Here is an 18,152-nt window from a genome sequence, read left to right as displayed (position 1 = left end):
CCTCAGTACACAGAAAAAGAACTGTGGGTGAAGAAAAAAATAAATAATGATTTCAACATGTCCTGTGTAAAAACCTTTATTTTTCATCTTAGCATATATTTATTTATTTAATCTCAGTATTTATTCTTACCCATTTCAACATTTGTTGCAATTTTTCCATCCTCCACAGCTTTCAGACAGACCATTATTAATTATATTTGTAATAATTTGTATTTCAGCATCTTATTAATTAAATCACTGTTCATCATTCCATTCTTCAGTTGTATACTATCAATCCCCTCTATGTTGTCACAGAGGCGCTGCTGGAGGTCATTGAGCCAGCACTGATTGTGGTGAAGGAGGCAGCATTGGTGGTAGTCAAGCCAGAGCTTGTTGTGGTGGGGGAGGTGGCACTGGTTGTCATTGAGCCGGCATTCATTGTGGTGGAAGAGGCAGCATTGGTGGTAGTCAAGCCAGCACTTGTTGTGGAGACAGCACTGGTGGTCGTCAAGCCAGCGCTTGTCATGGGGGAAGCGCTGGTGGTTGTCGAGCCTACGTTTGTCATGGTGGAGGCAGTGTTGGTGGTCGTCGAGCCAGCACCTGTCGTGGTGGAGGGGGCAGCGCTGGTAGTCGTTGAGCCAGAACCCGTCGTGGTGGAGTGAGCAGCACTGGTGGTCGTCGAGCCGGCACTCATTGTGGTGGAGGAGGCGGAAGCACTGGTGGTCGTCAAGCCAACACTTGTGGAGACAGCACTGGTGGTCATCAAGCCAGCACTTGTCGTGATGGAGGGGAAAGTGCTGGTGGTTGTCGAGCCTACGTTTGTTGTGATGGAGGCAGTGCTGGTGGTCGTTGAGCCGGCACCTGTCGTGGTGGAGGGGGCAGCGCTGGTAGTCGTTGAGCTGGCACCTGTCGTGGTGGAGGGGGTAGCGCTTGTGGTCATTGAGCCAGAACCCGTCGTGGTGGAGTGAGCAGCTCTGGTGGTCGTCGAGCCGGCACTCATTGTGGTGGAGGAGGCGGAAGCGCTGGTGGTAGTCAAGCCAGCACTTGTGGAGACAGCACTGGTGGTCGTCAAGCCAGCACTTGTCGTGATGGAGGGGGAAGCACTGGTGGTTGTTGAGCCTACGTTTGTTGTGGTGGAGGCAGTGCTGGTGGTCGTCGAGCCGGCACCTGTCGTGGTGGAGGGGGCAGCGCTGGTCATCGTTGAGCTGGCACCTGTCGTAGTGGAGGGGGTAGCGCTTGTGGTCGTCGAACCAGCACCCGTCGTGGTGGAGTGAGCAGCACTGGTGGTCGTCGAGCCGGCACTCATTGTGGTGGAGGAGGCGGAAGCACTGGTGGTAGTCAAGCCAACACTTGTGGAGACAGCACTGGTGGTCGTCAAGCCAGCACTTGTCGTGATGGAGGGGAAAGTGCTGGTGGTTGTCGAGCCTACGTTTGTTGTGATGGAGGCAGTGCTGGTGGTCGTTGAGCCGGCACCTGTCGTGGTGGAGGGGGCAGCGCTGGTAGTCGTTGAGCTGGCACCTGTCGTGGTGGAGGGGGTAGCGCTTGTGGTCGTTGAGCCAGAACCCGTCGTGGTGGAGTGAGCAGCTCTGGTGGTCGTCGAGCTGGCACTCATTGTGGTGGAGGAGGCGGAAGCACTGGTGGTCGTCAAGCCAGCACTTGTCGTGATGGAGGGGGAAGCGCTGGTGGTTGTTGAGCCTACGTTTGTTGTGGTGGAGGCAGTGCTGGTGGTCGTCGAGCCGGCACCTGTCGTGGTGGAGGGGGCAGTGCTGGTCATCATTGAGCTGGCACCTGTCGTGGTGGAGGGGGTAGCGCTAGTGGTCGTCGAACCAGCACCCGTCGTGGTGGAGTGAGCAGCACTGGTGGTCGTCGAGCCGGCACTCATTGTGGTGGAGGAGGCGGAAGCACTGGTGGTAGTCAAGCCAACACTTGTGGAGACAGCACTGGTGGTCGTCAAGCCAGCACTTGTCGTGATGGAGGGGGAAGCGCTGGTGGTTGTTGAGCCTACGTTTGTTGTGGTGGAGGCAGTGCTGGTGGTCGTCGAGCCGGCACCTGTCGTGGTGGAGGGGGCAGCGCTGGTCATCGTTGAGCTGGCACCTGTCATGGTGGAGGGGGCAGCGCTTGTGGTCGTCGAGCCAGAACCTGTCATGGTGGAGTGAGCAGCACTGGTGGTCGTCGAGCCAGCATTCATTGTGGTGGAGGAGGCGGAAGCACTGGTGGTCGTCAAGCCAGCACTTGTCGTGATGGAGGGGAAAACGCTGGTGGTTGTTGAGCCTACTTTTGTTGTGGTGGAGGCAGTGCTGGTGGTCGTCGAGCCAGCACCTGTCGTGGTGGAGGGGGCAGCACTAGTAGTTGTTGAGCTTGCACCTGTCGTGGTGGAGGAGGCGGAAGCGCTGGTGGTAGTCAAGCCAACACTTGTGGAGACAGAACTGGTGGTCGTCAAGCCAGCACTTGTCGTGGAGGAGGGGAAAGCGCTAGTGGTTGTCAAGCCTACGTTTGTTGTGGTGGAGGCAGTGCTTGTGGTCGTCGAGCCGGAACTTGTCATGATGGAGGGGGCAGTGCTGGAGGTCATCAAACCAGCACTTGTCGCGGGGGATTGGGCAGCGCTGGTGGTCATCGAGCCAGCGTTTGTTGTGGAGGAGGCGCCGTTGCTGATAGTTGTCGAGCCAGAGTTTGTGGTGGTGGGGGAGGCAGCACTGGTGATCGTCACACCAGCACTTGTTGTGGAGAACGCACCGCTGCTGATAGTTGTTGAGCCATCTTTTGTTGTGGTGGAGGAGGCACTGCTTCTAATAGTCGTTGAGCCAGCATTTGACATGGTGGAGGCAGTGCTGATGGTTGTCAAGCCAGTGTTTGTTGTGGAGGAGGAGGAGACATCCCTGGTTGTGGTGGGAGCTTGCCTGGTCATGGAAGGAGCACTTGACGATGCCATTGTGGAAGCAATATTCGTCATGGTGTTGGCGGCAGTGGTAACAGACCCTGTTGTAATGGAGGCTCGGTTTGTTGTCATGGATGTGGTGCTCGAGATGGCGGAGGTGGGGGCACTTCTGGTGGAGATTGGGGATGTTGTGGTGGGTGCTGCAGAAGACATGTTTATGGCCATCGTTGTGGTAGTTGTTGTGGCAGAAGATGCACTGTTGGCCGTTGTTGTGGAAGGCATTGTAGTGGCAGTGGTGATCGTTGTAGTGGCACTTGTGGTGGTGGCCGTTGTGGCAGAAGATGCTGTGGTGGCTATTGCTGTGGAAGGCGTTGTAGTGGCACTAGCCGAGGTGGCCGTTGTGGCAGGAGATGCTGTGGTGGCCCTAGTTGTGGAAGGTGTCGTAGTAGCAGCTGCTGCGGTGGTGGCCGTTGTTGTGGAAGGCGTCGTAGTGGCCGTTGTGGTGGTGGCTTTTGTGGCAGAAGATGCGGTGGTTGCCACTGCAGTAGAAGATGCAGTGGTGGCTATTGTGGCAGAAGATGCTGTGGTAGTCATTGTGGCCATTATTGTGGAAGGCACTGTAGTGGTTGTTGTGGTGGTGGCCGTTATTAAGGATGACATTTGTGTGGTGGGCATTGTTGTTGTAATGATGGTGGTGGTCGTCGTTGTGGTAGCAGGCACGATGGTGGTGGAGATTGTCGTTGTGGTGGCAGGCACAAGAGTGGTGGCGGTAGTTGTGGCAGGCGCGATGGTGGTGGCTGTCACCATGGTGGAAGGTGCAGGAGTGGTGCTCGTGACAGTCATGGCAATTGCGGTAGGCCCAGCAGTGGTGGTGGTGATGGTCGTGGCAGGTGTGGCAATAATTGTTGTGGCAGGCACAGCACTGGTGTTGGTTGCTGTAGCAGAAACAGCAGTGGAGTCAACTGTTGCTGTGGAAGCAGTGGACCCTGGAATCTCTGTCTCAACTCCAGTAAAGGGCCTGTCTGGAATTTTTCCAAATCCCCACAATTCATAAATATCTGTATCATGAACACTTTCCTCTGTTGTGCCGATATCAGTTGTTAAGCTGCCCGTTGTTGTCGCCTGTGTTGTCTGTGGGTCAAATGGTCCGACAGGAACGTTCTCAAAATCCCACAACTCATAATTTCCTGCATCATAAACTGTTTCCTCTGTGGTGGCTGTGTCTGTGTCAGTTGCTGAGCTGCCTGTCGTCTGTGTTGTTGTCTGTGTTGTTAGCGGATCAAATGTTTCAGATGGTTCTTCATCAAAGCCCCACAGGTCGAAAAAATCCGGCTCCTCCAGAGATCTCCTAACATGATGCCTTCCAACTTTTTTAGGAAGCACATGGGAACAATCTGCTAGCATCGTGCACAGTTTCCCACTAGACTCAACATAAACCAGTTCAAAGGCAGAATCCTGTAAATATTCTTTGTGTTAGTTTTCACACCAAATTATTTAACAATGAGTTTTAACTTGTTTTGCACCTGACTTACCCTGTCTGGTAACTTTGATATATCCACAAATAATGTAGTGAGGGTCCTTCGTTGTCTCACCAAGTATCCTTCATCAGTGAAAATATCTGCCAAAAAAGGAAATCTCTCAGGCACAACCTCATAATTGTGGTTCAGGTAATCAAAAGCTTCCTCTGATCAGTTAAAAAAAATAATTTGTATGGCATTAATTTTAAATAATTTTTCATAGTAATTCATGACTGAATAATCCTCCTTGTACCTTGTCTACTGAATTCAACATCACATTTAGGTTTTGATCAGGATATGTCTGACCTATGTTTTACTACAGCTTTCACTCCTACTACAGGGTTCTCCAACCCAACTGCACCTAAGGCTCCCCGGCTTCCAAAATATCATGCAACATAACGTCACAACGCTGAACCAATTTGCATGTGAAAACGCATGCGCACATGCACGCACACATGAAAATCAGGGTCATCGGGGTCTCTTCTGTGTAAATCCAACTGAAATCAAGACACTTCCTTGTTCCTTCCTTGTTTTAACAGAAAGAAAAACTATTCCTGCATGAAGACAGTGGTGTTGATACTGTAATCAAACAGCATCTCCACATTGCCTACATTATTTAACCCTTTACTGGATGTATTTGAGACCCTTTGACATGACTTAGTAAATGTTATCGAGTGAAAAATGATTAGGGGTTGATTAATCCATCTTTAACGTTATTGATACAAGTAAAAGCGGCTTGTGCGCGGTTCAAACTACCTGGTCCTTACCAAGATCTTTAACTTTCCTCAGTTTTGTTTCACCAGGCAGCTTCACAGTAACATGTGTTGTTCCACAAGTCACCACTGGTGACACTGCTCGTGGTGACATCGGATTCTCGCAGACAGCCACACTTGTCATGTTCTCCTTCAGCAGACGGTCAAAGTAATGCAGTTTAAACGGCCGGAAACCAATTCCATCTCCAGTCTGGGGATAGACAATATTGTCATTAATTGTATCAAGCATCTACAGAGGAAATCTATTCTTAACTGCATTTACTATCAGAGCCAAGATTGTTTTTTGTGGTCAGCTTATTGACTCGTGAAAAAAAATAAAAATAAAAAAATAATCCACAAATGACACAGCCTTTAATGTTGACTTGAATGGTCAACAGTGCCTCAAGTCCCAAATGAGGTGACTTTTCTTTTATCATAAGTCCCTTTCAGACATACACATCGTAACATGAAAGTGCTGGTAATTGCATATTAGCTTCATGTCTGAATAAGTGCCAGAGTCCCTTACACAAAAGACAAGAGGGAAATCAGGCTACACCAGACCTACTGACATTTCTGTAAAACTGCCACCAACACTGAATGTTGTTGGATTACTGTAAAGGCCACAGCAGCACAAATAAAGGACATTCAATGCATGTCTTTTGCACAAAGAAAATACACTTTGTTTAATAAACCTTGAAACATCTGCAAGCACATGAAATTCTTCTGCACCCTGCCTGTGGATCTCAGCCAAAGCACATCGGGCCTTACCACAAGCATCAATCAGCAGGTTATTTTTAGACAAATGGTGCTCTAGTGAACACTTGCAGCAGCACCATGATTTGTGTGGGGCCGAGTAAAAATGAACTACAGTATGTGTTCATGAAAATGAAGGAAAGAATGTTTTTGGACTTCACTGGAGCTCTTTGGCACAGAGGAATAAGACTGGCGAGAATAAAATAACCAGAAGTTGCATGCAATTCACACATGGTATCATGCTATTAGAAATAACGTAATTAGGTAGAGCCTGAGAATATGTACTCATTCGTTTGGACAAAGAAAGGAACATTTTACCTGTGTTGCTGTGTGGCAGCCAGTATGAAGCTTCGCCAGCAACCACCACCTATAAATATGAATGGAACTGTCACACCTGTCAGGCAGTGACAACACCCGCGTCCCATCTGTGGAAAAACATTTGGAGAAATGTTACGTTTCTGACAGCAGCTAGTATTGCACTTTCTAAAGGCAAAACCATGCTGCAAATCAAACACACCTTCCAGGCGCAGATTTGAGTATCGGATGAGTGAGAAGCGCAGGGAAAGTGTTCCATTACTGCAGCGATACTGTGGCTGGTTGAACTCTGATGTTCCTGAAAATAGACGAGACAAAACACTGCACAGTGATGCCAAAGGCAGCCTAGCAAACCTGTGAGTAGCTGTACAGGAAATGAGAATGCTTCACACTTCTAGAGAGTCATAGCAAGAGCTTGGGAAGGTGGCTTGAAATATTTCCAGATATTGAAAATAATTGATATTTGTGGTAATTATTATTTGTATCATCCACATTGTTTTTTTGTTTTTTGTTTTGTTTGTTTGTTTTGTTTTGTTTTTTGCAGATTCTGCTGTGTGTTGCTATGGCTGATGTATTTTCCTGGCATGTTTATTTATTTATTTTTTTCTTTTTAATTATATTGTTTTTGTTAGATTTGTGCAGAAGCTACAATTCTTGTCTCAGATGATGCACATGCCATCATCTAACTAATAACTGGTTATTCCTTTAAGATTTTTTAGTTGAGTTATCCTTGATCAGGACATGTCCTTTCACTCCCATGTATAACAAATTTTAAGGACTGCCTTTTTTCACCGACGTAACATTGCAAAAATTTTGTCTCAAAACAATGCAGAAAAACTAGTCCATGCATTCATAACTTCCAGGGTGGATTATTGCAATTCCTTACTATCAGGCTGCCCATATTCGTTGCTGAATATTCTCCAGTTGATCCAGAACGCTGCAGCACGTGTTCTGACAAAAACGAGGAAGAGAGATCATATTTCTCCGATGTTAGCTGCTCTGCACTGGCTCCCGGTAAAATTTAGAATAGAATTTAAAATTCTCCTCCTTACTTACAAAGCCATAAATGGCCAGGCACCTTCTTATCTTAAAGAGCTCATAGTACCTTATTGCCCCACTCGAACACTGCGTTCCCAGAATGCAGGTCTACTTATGGTTCCTAAAGTCTCCAAAAGCAGAACAGGAGTCAGAGCATTTAGCTATCAAGCTCCTCTCCTGTGGAACCATCTTCCAGTCTTTGTCCGGGAGGCAGACACTGTCTCTACATTTAAGAGTAGGCTTAAAACTTTCCTTTTTGATAAAGCTTATAGTTAGGGTTGGCTCAGGCTTGTCCTGGACCAGGCCCTGGTCATGCTGCTATAGGATTAGACTGTCGGGGGGCCTCCAAAGATACACCGAGCTCCTCTGTCCCTCTGTCCCTCTCCATCCGCACGCTCTCATGTCCTACCACGGCGTGTTACTAACTTAGCTCCTTCCCCGGAGTCTCTGTGCTTTGTCGTCTCGTAGGTTCCCGTGGACAGTGGCTAAATCTGGATTGTGTATTACAGCTGTGTCTCCTGCCTTGGCCCTGCCTGACATCCACTGCAACTGTGCCAGCTCTATATGGAAAGTGTCCTGAGACAACTTTTCTTCTGATTTGGTGTTATACAAATAAAACTGAATTGAACTGAATTGTTTGTAAATCTTTTTGTAACATTGGTTTTGACAAGTACAATACAGAAAAACTTTAGAAATCGATATACCTACATATATACTTTGGATATTTTATCTGGATGTGGAAAAAAATGTTAATACAGACTGCATTTTAATCATTAACAGTTAATGTCAGGTGTGAATGGGGTCTCACTGTGGTCATCTTTGAGACTGAAATGATTATGTCCATTATTGATTATTGTTACAATTACTTTCTTGATCGATCAATTAACTGTTTTGTCTACAGCACAGAAAAGAGTTTGCATTAAAAAAACTTTGTATTAAAAATGTAAGATGAGGAAAAACAGCTAAGTCTCACATTTCAGAAGCCGGAACTATAAAATATTTGACACTTCATTGAAAATTGACTCAAGCAGTTTCTCAATTATCGAAATAAATGCCCATCAATCAGTCACCTTACTAATCATTACAACTCTAGTCGATGTATGTATGTATGTATGTATACACACACACGCACGCACGCACGCACGCGCGCACACACACACACACACACACACACACACACAGAAACCTTATTTTCTATTTTGTGACTAAAAGGTGATCGGACTTTTACTATTAGAGCCCCCACACTATGGAACTCACACTGAACTGAAAAAAGTGCTATAGAAATATTATCATTATTTTTACCACTACTACTATTTACTGCATTCCAACACTATCTCGGTACATCACAAGTGATGGAACGCATTAAAAAGAAATTCACAAATTGACTTTTGACAAAGCACACGTTAACCAAAAACCATTCCAGGCGGCTGCTTTATGAAGCTGGTGAAGATAATGCATCATCAATCATGGCAAACAGTGACTACTTTGAAGAATCTAAAATATAAAACACGTTTTTCATTGTTTACTCCATACTTCCATGTGTTATTTCGTAGTTTGATGTCTTCAGGAATACAGCAAATGATAATAAAGAGAAAACACTGAATGAGGAGGCGTGTCCAAACTTTTCAATTTTCAATTCAATTCAATTTTATTTGTATAGCGCCAAATCACAACAGACAACTTTTGCCTGGCACTATACCTTCATTCAGTTTTGTGTAGTCCCTTGTAAACTGCAGAAAGGTTAACACAGATTAAAAACTGTGGGCCACCAGCTGCAACAGTTATATCCTGCTTCCCAACTTGCCTGCAAAAGTTGTACCTGAAGCCTGACATTTTAAAACTCTCACTACAGGCAGACATGCGGACAGAGCTTTAGCAGATGCTTCCCTCTCAGATTTGACAGCAGCCTTTTAGGCCAGACAGGCTGTTATAATGAAATTAGATGGGCATAAAGTAACTATTTCAAAATGGATAATAGGCTTAAAAATAAGTTTTCAGACAAACATCTCTATAATCGAATACATATCAAACTCTGTTAATATGAAAATAAGAATGAGAACAAGAATATGTCATTTCAGGTTGAGCTTTACTTACTTCTTACAGGACGATAAGAAGGTGTCGGCAGCAGGTCTTCACCTTGGAGGAAAGTCCAAACTGGCGCTGGGAAACTTGGGTCGCTGGCGTCTTCTGGAGCCCCATCAAACAGCTGCTCCGTGTCGTCGGGAAGCTCCTCCTGGCCGGCAAAACTACCGTGTGGATACGGATGGCCTTCTGCATTGTTGAGCTGGGCTAGCATTAATCCCATCCAAACCCAAGCCATCAGTGCGGATGCCATGTTAGTGCTCCGGTCCGCTCGGTTTCATTCTACCGCCAGACCAGACCAGACCAGACCAAGGATGCCGACTGCGAAAGTGGAACCTTTGCCCAGCCGCGCCATTAAATCTGCTTAATTAGATCCACACGTTGCACAGGTGTGCCTGGAAGTCAAGTTGGGTTGTGGGAAATGTAGTGTGGCAGATTAATAGCTAACACATTTGCTACACCAGGCTGAGTATTAGGATCAATTAATTGTGGATTTGGCTTCATTTTTCTTGCGGAGATATACAGACAGCTTTGTCGTTTAAAGAAAACTGAATGAACAGAGCCTCACACACGATGCCCTGACCTTAATTTTTCATTACATAAAATATGGATTAACATTAGGATTTGATTAGGCTTTCACATTTTTTCTGATTATCTTGTAAATTGTACACACAGTTCAACAAACCTTAACCCAATATTTCTTCTTGTCATCAAAATATCAAGTAACAGGGTTGAAGGATCAATCCATATTTCACTATGGCATGGAGGACTAATGGTCCGCAATGGTTGACAAATTCTCACACAAGTAATAGCTTTTTCGATTTCTCAGCCTCGTCTGATAAGTAACTCGTAAATGCATTTGCCTGACCTTAAGAAAAAAAACCGAGTAGTATTATAACAATTTTGAAGCAGGGTCCTATGTAGGATTAAAAATGACTTGAAAAATCAGTAAATGAAACACATTATTAAATCTACAAATAAACACAGGAATGCTGAAAATACAAAACACTGAAAATATGGAATTAAAGTTGAATGCAATGAAACCACATAGAAATAAATTACTTTATTTCTACATTGTCAGACACATACATTTGATTTTTTTGTTTTGTTTCTGTATCTGTATGTTAATGAGGTGGGAGTTCTGAGCCTCACTAATGCATGATTGTTTAAGTAGTCAAGCCAGAGACGCTGGGTATGCTGATCCACTGTGAGTCAACATTAGCAAACTGATGAACATTTTCCATCAAGAGGACGCTGGCAGATCTGATGCTTGATGTTACTGAAGAGCTGGAAACTAGGCTTTTATTTGCAATGGTTTGTGAAAAATTACCATTAATACACCAGTGTTATACAAACTTAAGCTATCTTAGCAGGCTTATTACAATCTAACAGCAATGCGTCTGTACACAGGACAGCACCTCCAGCAAGGCAGAAGTAGTACATCCAAATCAATCACTTGTGGAACCAATCCTGCTTTAAATTGGGGTTATGATTCTCTACCTCAGTACACAGAAAAAGAACTTGGTGAAGAAAGAAAAAAAGATTTCAACACGTCTTGTGTAAAAACATTTATTTTTCATCTTGCATATATCTCAGTATTTATTCTTATCCATTTAAACATTTGTTGCATATTTTCCATCCTCCATAGCTTTCATCCCATAGTGAGATAGGGAACAAAAACCATATTAAAATCTAGCCCTAGAAATAAAAATCTAGAAATGTAGCAATAATTTTAGCTCTATTACAAACATTTAATTATACTTTTAATAATTTGTATTTCAGCATCTTATCGTGTAAGTCACTGTTCCTCATTCCATTCGTCAGCTACATGCTGTCAATCCCTTCTATGTTGTCACAGAGGTGCTGCTGGTGGTCGTCAAGCCAGCACTTGTTGTGGTGGAGGCAGTGCTGGTGGTTGTCGAGCCAGCACTCGTCGTGGTGGAGGGGTCAGCGCTGGTGGTTGTTGAGCCGGCATCCGTCGTGGTGGAGGGGTCAGCACTGGTGGTCGTTGAGCCGGCACTCGTTGTGGTGGAGGGGTCAGCGCTGGTGGTCATCGAGCTGGCATCCATTGTGGTGGAGGGGTCAGCACTGGTGGTCGTTGAGCCGGCACTCGTTGTGGTGGAGGGGTCAGCGCTGGTGGTCATCGAGCTGGCATCCGTTGTGGTGGAGGGGTCAGCACTGGTGGTCGTTGAGCCGGCAGTCGTTGTGGTGGAGGGGTCAGCGCTGGTGGTCATCGAGCTGGCATCCGTTGTGGTGGAGGGGTCAGCACTGGTGGTCGTTGAGCCGGCACTCATTGTGGTGGAGGGGTCAGCGCTGGTGGTCGTCGAGCTGGCATCCATCGTGGTGGAGGGGTCAGCGCTGCTGATCGTCGAGCCAGCATCCCTCGTGGTGGAGGGGGCAGCGCTGGTGGTCGTCAAGCTGGCATCCGTCGTGGTGGAGGGGGCAGCGCTGGTGGTCGTCAAGCCGGCATCCGTCGTGGTGGAGGGAGCAGCGCTGGTGGTTGTCGAGCCGGCATCCCTCGTGGTGGAGGGGGCAGCGCTGGTGGTCGTCAAGCCGGCATCCGTCGTGGTGGAGGGAGCAGCGCTGGTGGTTGTCGAGCCGGCATCCGTCGTGGTGGAGGGGGCAGCACTGGTGGTCATCAAGTCAATGCTTGTGGTGGAGGCAGCGCTGGTGGTGGTCGAACTGGCAGTTGTGGTGGTGGGGACACTGCTGGTTGTTATCGAGCCAGCACTTGTGGTGGAGGCAGCACTGGTGGTTGTCGAGTCGGTGCTTGTGGTGGAGGAGGCACTGGTGGTTGTCAAGCTGGCACTCGTCATGGTGGAGGAGGCGGCGATAGTGGTCGTCAAGCCAACACTTGTGGTGGAGGCAGTGCTGGCGGTAGTGAAGTTGGTACTCGTGGTGGTGGTAGGGACATTGCTGGTGGTTGTCGAGCCAGCACTTGTGGTGGAGGTGGTGCTGGTAGTTGTAGAGCTGGCACTCAGCACAGTGGAGAAGGCACTACTGGTGGTCAAGGGGGCTGTTGTGGAGGCCTGGTTTGTAGTCATGAATGTGCCAGGCACCGTGGTGGTTGTTGCAGCAGGTGCTGCGGTGGTAGTCGTCGTGACTGTTGCGGTGGGGGCAACTGTTGCTGTGGAAGCAGTGGACCCTGGAATCTCTGTCTCAACTCCAGTAAAGGGCCTGTCTGGAATTTCTCCAAATCCCCACAATTCATAAATATCTGTATCATGAACACTTTCCTTTGTTGTGCCGATATCAGTTGTTAAGCTGCCCGTTGTTGTCGCCTGTGTTGTCTGTGGGTCAAATGGTCCAACAGGAATGTTCTCAAAATCCCACAACTCATAAAATCCTGCATCATAAATTGTTTCCCCTGTGATGGCTGGGTCTGTGTCAGTTGCTGAGCTGCCCGTCGCCTGTGTTGTTGTCTGTGTTGTGAGCAGATCAAATGTTTCAGGTGGTTCATCATCAAAGCCCCACAAGTCGAAAAAATCTGGTTCCTCCAATGCTCTAACATGACGCCTTCCAACTTCAGGCGGCATGTGGGAACAAGCTGCGAGCATTGTGCACAGTTTCCCACTGGAGTCAATATAAACCAGTTCAAAGGACGAATCCTGTAAACATTCTTTGTTAGTTTTCACACCAAAATTATTTAACAATGAGTTTTAACTTGTATATCATTTACCTTGTCTGGTAACTTTGATATGCCCACAAATAATGTACTGGTGGTCCTTCGTTGTCTCACTGAGTATCCTTCATTAGTGAGAAAATCTGTCAAAAAAAAAAAAAAAAAGTGAAGACCAAAATTAGAGACAATTTTAACAATTCTAATTGGAAAATGATGCTTCCCATCTACTGGACGTGCAAGGATTCAAGTACTTGATTGTGTAATATTCATTATAACTTCATAAGGAAATAATTTATTTCAACCATTTCTGATGGCCTGTTTAGAAGTTGATAAATCCATCCTCTATGTTATTACTACCTGGTCCTTACCAAGATCTTTAACTTTCCTCAGTTTTGTTTCACCAGGCAGCTTCACAGTAACATGTGTTGTTCCACAAGTCACCACTGGTGACGCTGCTCGTGGTGACATTGGATTCTCGCAGACAGCCACACTTGTCATGTTCTCCTTCAGCAGACGGTCAAAGTAATGCAGTTTAAATGGCCGGAAACCAATTCCATCTCCAGTCTGGGGATAGACAAAACTGTCATTAATTGTATCAGGCATCTACAGAAGAAGTCTACTTTAACGCAAGTCCCTTTCAGACATACACGTCGTAACATGAAAGTGCTGGTAATTTTATATCAGCTTCATGTCTGAATAAGTGCCAGAGTCCCTTACATAAAAGTCATGAGGGAAATCAGATTATGCCAGACCTACTGACATTTCTGTAAAACTGCCACCAACTCTGAATTGAATGTTGTTGGATTACTGTAAAGGCTACAGCAGCAGGTTTAAAAAACCTTGAAACATCACATAAGTCATCTGCAAGCTCAGAGATTCTTGTGTCAAATCAGTCTAATAATTTCACCACTTGCAGTGTGAGGCAAAAAGGGGGAAAAAAACCCTTTGTAGAACTACAATATATCAGCACACCCTGGTGGCCCTCAGTGGCCACTGAGTTTAGAGTGTCACAGAGTGTTATCAGCAAGTTGCAACAGAGATACAGAGTGACTGGAAAAGTCAAAGGAAAGCATAGAATTACACGTCCTTTGGTCACATCCCACACTGATGACCACTTCATTGTGAACATAGCCCTGTGGAAACGGATGATGAATGCCACTCAACTCTAGGCACATTGAAGGGAGGTGAGAGGCACTCAAGTGTCACGTCAGACCATTTGAAACAGTTAGCATCAGCGTGGTCTGCATGCTAGATGACCTGCAAGGGTACCTGACCACACCACCTGGCATAGGCGTCACTGTCTTGCATGGGCCAGGGAGCATTTATGCTGGACGAGGGACCAGTGGGCCTCAGTGCTGTTCTCTGATCAAAGTTGATTGACATTGAGCAGAAATGATGGCCGCCAACGATGTTGGAGACATCAAGGAGAGAGCTATGCATCAGCCACTGTTGTCACCAGATGAGCCTTTGGTGGTGGTGTTACAGTGTGGGCAGTTGTGTCTAGTCAATACAGAAATGCCCTACACTTTGTGAATGGTACAGTGACAAGGCCATACTACCTGAGTAACATCATTAATCCAGTCATTGCGCCCCCTGCATAAACAACACAGGCCTAATTTCATCTTCACTGACGACAATGCTCCAGCTCATCAAAGATGCATCATTAGGGACCGGCTGCTGGAGACTGGGGTACCTCTAATGGAGTGGCCTGCACTTTTTCCAGACCCGAATCCCATAGAAAAAATATGGGATCAGCTGAGTTGCTGTGTAGAGGCTCGTAACTCTGTACCCCAGAACCTCAATGACCTGAGGGCCGCCCTTCAAGAAGAGTGGGATGCCACACCTCAGCAGACAATAAGTCGACTTGTGAACAGAATGAGACATGACAAGGGCACATGACAAGTTATTGACACATTGATATTTTTTGTTGTGGTATACCCACCACTGTTGTTGGCTTTAGGAGGAAATGACCATTGCATGCCTCTACCTAAATGCCTATACTTTCAAGATATAATATCAGTGTAGCGTGAATATTTTCCATAGATTTTACCCGAAAACCAAATACCCCAAATATTACAATTTTTAAAAACAGCCGAGATTGTTTCCTAAAAACCACTGGGCACTTAAGTTTGAGCAAATGCTATAACATATATTTTGGATTGTTAGAAATATGTTTTGGTTTGGTTGGGCATGATTTTCAGCAGAAGATTTATGGACAAATGGTGCTCTAGTGAACATTTGCAGCAGCACCATGATTTGTGTGGGACCGAGTAAAAATAAAATGAACTACAGTATGTGTTCATGAAAATGAAGGAAAGAATGTTTTTGGACTTCACTGGAGCTCTTTGGCACAGAGGAATAAGACCAACGAGAATGAAATAACCAGAAGTTGCACGCAATTCACACATGGTATTAAAAATAACATAGTTAGGTAGAGCCTGAGATTATGTACTCATTTGTTTGGACAAAGAAATGAACATTTTACCTGTGTTGCTGTGTGGCAGCCAGTATGAAGCTTCGCCAGCAACCACCACCTATAAATATGAATGGAACTGTCACACCTGTCAGGCAGTGACAACACCTGCGTCCCATCTGTGGAAAAACATTTGGAGAGAGACATTACAGTTCTGACAGCAGTTAGTATTGCACTTTCTAAAGGCAAAACCATGCTGCGAATCAAACACACCTTCCAGGCGCAGATTTGAGTATCGGATGAGTGAGAAGCGCAGGGAAAGTGTTCCATTACTGCAGCGATACTGTGGCTGGTTGAAATCTGATGTGTGTGGACTTTTTCCACTCCCTGAAATGAGAAAAAAATATGGGCAATGATGCCAGGTTATAGGGAGAGTTTGACATTTTGGGGGGGGGGAAATGCTTATTTGCCTCAGTTTGATGAGAATAATCCCACTTATGTCTGAGTGCTAAATATAAAACTACAGCCTGAGGACTGCCAGCATAGCACAAAGACTGGAAATAACCTGACACTTTCCAAAAGGTAAGAAAATTTGCCTTGTGCCACTTCCAAAGCTCAACAAATAAGCATCTTCATTTTAATCCACATTTAACTCCCAATAAGAAAGCTAACAAGTCACGTCCCCCACCCCCCACCCCCCATTGTTCCCCATTGCATTGTTCTTTGTTCATGAAGCCATGATTTGTGGCTAAAACACCACCTTCTGATGGATGTTCATTATCCCATTGACTGGTTTTGAAAGAGGTCAGTTAAACATTTGGGCATACAAGCAAACATGCAGGATAATTCTGGCCGGAGATTTAATAAAAAATGAGTTAACAGAACATCTATGGAGAAATCTGTTTCTCTAGAAATGGAAACTCTGGTGTGTCAAAACCTCTTGTCTTCTGGGGACTGAAGGGACTAATGGCCAGTTATTAAAAAAGAAATAATAATAAAATGTGGACACGTTTTGGTTAATATGAATTTTTAGAACTATTAATTTCAAGAGCGATTTATAGAACGAATCAGCCGTATAAGAAAAAAAAACACAAACAAGTAAATCTATATCCGGATGTTTTCTAACATTAGTCAAAGAAAAAGAATGTGCACAGCGGGTCTTCACCTTGGAGGAAAGTCCAAACTGGCGCTGGGAAACTTGGGTCGCTGGCGTCTTCTGGAGCCCCATCAAACAGCTGCTCCTTGCTGTCGGGAAGCTCGTTCTGGCCGGCAAAACTACCGTGTGGATACGGATGGCCTTCTGCGTTGTTGAGCTGGGCTAGTGCGAATCCGATCCAAACCCAAGCCATCAGTGCGGATGCCATGTTAGCGCTCCGGTCCGCTCGGTTTCTCTCTGTCCCCACAGAGACCAAGGATGCCGACTGAGAGAGAGGAATCGCTGCACAGCTGCGCCATTAAACCCGATTAATTAAATCCAAACGTTGCACAGGTGCGTTTTCACTTGGCAGTCAAATTCAGGGGTGGGAAGGTGGCCGGTGCGCTGCTGTGGGTTGGACTGCAGTCTGCAGTTCACTGGAATTGTTAACATACACAAGCATTGTCTAAAAAAATAATGTCCGCCCATATGATGATGAGAAATGGGGATAACTGGCCAGTTTTAAAGGAAATGTAAACTGATAGTATATGTATATTCTACAGCTGATCGTTTCATAAGCAATTTGTGGATTGCTGCTGATTCAGTCTTATGGGTCTTTAAAACAAGATGTGAGCAGCGGGCCACATGTCAGCATGCTGAACAGGCGATATGGTCCCAACTCCAAAATGTGGATTTTCTAGAGATTTCAGAAATTATCAAAGCCACATAAAGAAGAAGGAGCCATTTCAAATTTTATGTATACACAAGACACAAATTTGAATAGAATCTAACATCCTCCAGACGATTTGTAGTCCCACAATAATGATGCTGAATTAGGTTTTAAACCAGAAACAAATAGCAATGGGCATAAACAACAACAGATAAATTTACTACCTTAGGTTCCAGTAGGCCTATCTTTTCTTGTTTGAGGTCTGATATCAAACACAAAAAAGCAGTGAGAAAAAAGTTGGACAATGTTTCAGCACATGAATCCAGCAGCATTTTATGTGCTGCCTATCATTCTGTTATTGATGCTGCTGTGAAATTCGGAATTTCCCCTCGAGGGACGAATAAAGGAATATTGAATTGAATTGAATTGAATTGAATCACCTTTCCCTGCCCTGGAAAGATCTGGGAATTAATTAATTAATGTGGTTTTATTCACTATGATTCTGTATGTCTTGATTAGGTGAACGCACCAAAACTGCACACCGGATCTTGTCAGATATTGGAAGGTAAGCAGAATTAGGAGTGGTTAGTATTGAGACTGGCTGGGAATACTAGGTTGCTGTAAACTTTTTCTTCTGTTCTTTGATCACAGGAGGGCGCTGTTCCTTGTATTTTGTTATCTCATTCATTCACATATTCATTCTATCGAGAGAGAGAGAGAGAGAGAGAGAGAGAGAGAGAGAGAGAGAGAGAGAGAGAGAGAGAGAGAGAGAGAGAGAGAGAGAGATCACATACTGATGTATTTCTATACGCTTCGATCTGCAACAACAGAAAACTGCGATACTGGCTTTATACATTTCATTTACAGTATGTAAATATTTGTGCTGTAAATACTTGCTTTTTTTGTATTTGTGTTTATTCATTCTTCTTATCTGTGTCCAGTTTCTAAATGTCACTCCTTGGGATCAATAAAGTTTTAATGTTCTTGTCTTAAAAAGCTAC

This window comes from Chaetodon trifascialis, chromosome 12 (genome assembly GCF_039877785.1).
Source record: "Chaetodon trifascialis isolate fChaTrf1 chromosome 12, fChaTrf1.hap1, whole genome shotgun sequence".
Classification (NCBI taxonomy): domain Eukaryota; kingdom Metazoa; phylum Chordata; class Actinopteri; order Chaetodontiformes; family Chaetodontidae; genus Chaetodon; species Chaetodon trifascialis.
Note: the sequence above shows the minus strand (reverse complement) of the source record.